The following is a 3,519-nucleotide window of genomic DNA, read 5'->3' as shown; positions in this document are numbered from 1 at the left end:
TTCCTAAGGTACTCAAGGACGCCCAGATCACCTCTGCAAGCTTGTAGGCTGACAGGACACTTGAACTCTGCTCTCCTGCTTAGGTGACATCATAGGACTATGCTAAAGCAAAACAAGCTCATCTTTCAAACACATGTAGTCCATTCAGTGCAAATGTTAAAAATCATTAATAGAAACAGTACTGAAGGCTAAGATTCCTTCCCCCATCTTAATGATCCTTAATTGCTGTAGCAATAGCAAAATTCAAGTAGGAACTCTGGATACCTGTGCTCTAAGCAGTACTCAGGAGCCAAGTGAGTCTTTTAACACATAATTGGAAGGTCAAAAAATACCCCAGCAATGAAGAGACACATGGTATAAGGATAACCAGTGGAAGCTGAAAACACTGCTCTCTTAGGGCCTGGTTCTGTGACTGTCATTGGATCACATGATCAGTCAGAATCCCTGCTCACAGAAGAGTCACCCAGGGAGATTAACGCCTGTGCAGGAACCTGAGCTGGCTGAATGTCACTTTAAAAATTGTGACAGACTGTGAAAGCTAACACCTAAGATAATCTTACTGTCATTTCTACAGGTAGTTTGTCAAGTCCTGCCCTTAAACATCTAGCCTACATGCAGTTCAAGTCAATGCAAACTGCAGGTGTTCTCTCTCTTCCTAACATACTTTCCAAAGAATTAGGCCAGACCTACATAATATTATAAGAGAGAAAGAATTTGTTTCATACTTTATAGATCTCCTTTTCCTCCTAAAATGAACAAACTACTGTTAGAATAACTGTTTCAAACAGTAATTCCCAGCCTCAGACTGCACACCAATAGTGTTTATTTTAATTTCTTTAGGACATAGTGTGGCAGGAGCTGTGAATTTGATAAACACCTTCAGAACATGTTATGCAGTCGCTCCTCTGAATCTAAAATGGGAAAACAAAGCATGAGTCGACATAAAATACATGTGATATAGCATAGAGCAGGATAATGGGTCTAGCACATATGGTATTGTGAGAAATTATTTTCTGTGACAGCCAAGTATGACAATGAACAGAAGACAAATGAATTTCCTGCACTTCATCCATACGGCTGCCTGTCCTGTAAAGACTTATATAGAACAAACTGACAAGATCACCTGGAATTACCTAATCTGATTGGCATTATATGTGACAGAAAAAACATCTGTGTAGAGAAAATAAAATGTACTTATCCATGACTGAGATACTGACCAAAACCAGACCAAACAGTGGGAAACATCCCTCAAAACAATTTTAACAAGTCTTGCAAAGAGGTCTCAAACAATTTATGGTAATGCAGAGACATGGAACTCAGCACATTTTCAGTTCTAATGACAAGCATGCCACAGTTCATTTAAATGTTCCGGTTGTGTGATGTGTAGAAAAAGGACTGCTGTGTAATTCTGAAACTAAAATCATCTGGAAGAGAAATAGCTGAAATAGAAATAATTCAAAGTAGTATATGCCAAGAAAAAAAAACAAAACATTGTTGATGTATCAGAAAGAAAGGTATTTCATCATCATCGTCATGTTCTCTTTTCCTGAGAACAAAGTTTCTATCAATGGATTTTAAAATGCTGCTGTAAATCTGGAAACAAATGCCCTTTAGAAAACCAAACTTGAATTTAATACCTGGCAGTTGCAAACAGCAGAAACTTAGCAAGTATACACATAGCGGAAAATCTGAATTTTGAGAGGAGATACTCAATGAGATTCCACTGACACATTTATTCTTGTTAGTAAAACTTCCCTGACCAACCCAAAACTCATGGATTTTCCCAAACTATACAAATTATCTCCTTCTCTAGAAGAATTTGTTGCCTGTATCTTAAAATGGTATATGAGGTTGCTTCAGTTTTGGTGACAGAAGAGCAGAAATTTTTAAGTTATGCATACAGGCAGGAGATTGAGAGGGAGAGAGAGGACAGAGCAGTGCATGGGGAATGGGCTGGGTGGAAAGCATTGAGAATCTAGATGGAGGACTGCTGTGGTAATAAGGGTGACATGGTAGTTGACGGGAAGGTGCTGCAATTAGGGTGTGGGTGTGACAGCACCAGGGTGATGAGAGGAAAATTACTTTACCAGAGATGCTTGAAAAAACTGGAAGGGAGAAGCCAGTCAGTCAGAGCAATGCTCGTTATACAGGTGTCATAGGCACAAGAACTTTGTTTTTCTAGCTGGATACAGCAGGCACAGCATCCAGGCAGCTTAAAAATGCAACTTCCACAGGAGGCTGCACAGGCAGGCAGGGGCCCACATGATCCCAAGTTGCCCGAACTCATTTCAACTGCAAGGCCAGGAATCTCCTGAGGTAACCACAAACCACAGTTCTGCCCACTGTGGAATCATTATAGCTTGGGAGATAGCATGATTGCAGTGATACTCAGACATGTTCTCCAGTTGCCTCAAAAATCAGATATGAGTAATTTAATCAGAATATACTATCATGAAACAGGCAGCTCCCTTCTTGTTAAAAATATCAACATTAATAATGCCCTCTTCTTACCTTAGGCCACATCCTGAAGCTTACAACTCAGCTGTCAAGCATATGTCCTTTAACAAGGACCTTCTTCAGGTAGCAGGCCTCCTTTCATCCATAAGTATAGTACAGCCCCACAGAAAAACAGACCTAACACTTCTAACTGTGGATCAACAACTTCTCATGAGATTCAGCTGTTCCAGGGGTTCCTCACTGCACTAGGCCACAGAGACTTTTTCAAACACTCATCACCTTACAGCCTAATAAGAAATTTCCAACAGGCAACCCTACCTGACAGAACTCCATGCGGTTTTCTGGACTACCCACAGTCATTCCCAGAAATAACCCCAGCTAGTCCTGGCAAGATGTAGCTAAATCAACTTTTAAGAGAGTAAACCGAAAAATGGCTATGCAAAAGATCTCCCTGGGATACAGCACTGCTGCTTCAACACAAGTTTTATATTCCACCTATAATAAATGGAAGAGACCAGTCTCTGGAGAGGGCAATTGACAAGAGGTATGCAATAAAGATGCTTTAATTTTCTCCTCTGGAAAAATTTCAGTCTCTCCACTGTCTACAAGGAGCCTGGATAGGCTAGACAACAAAGCACAACAGCAAACTCTCTCCACAGGAATGAGTTATCAGAAAAATCATTATGAGAATTTTTCCAGGCAGGGTAGTTTCACAAGGCAGACAAAAATCTGAACAATAATTATGCTTAACTTTCTCCAATCATTTCCCTGAAAATTTTTAACAGCAAAAGAAAGTAGACAAATGAATTTGTACATTGAACTACTTCTGTAAATAACATGCAGAGAGAGGAGAGAACCTGGATTAAATTATTAGGAACAACGAAAATTCTTTGGGGGTAAATCTGAAAGGAAAATGTATGCTGTGTTCCACTTGGGAGGATCTGTTTCATGTCACGTATGGCATGAGTTTGCCAGGGCACTGCTTTACTTTTGTAACAAAATACTTTGTGAATATCCTGGTCTCCAAAGGCAGATGTGAGGAGGAGCTAGGAATCCTTCAGT

Source organism: Geospiza fortis, unplaced genomic scaffold (assembly GCF_000277835.1).
Source record: "Geospiza fortis unplaced genomic scaffold, GeoFor_1.0 scaffold130, whole genome shotgun sequence".
In the NCBI taxonomy this organism is placed as follows: Eukaryota; Metazoa; Chordata; class Aves; order Passeriformes; family Thraupidae; genus Geospiza; species Geospiza fortis.
The sequence above is the reverse complement of the archived record's forward strand: the minus strand, read 5'-3'. Positions refer to the sequence as shown.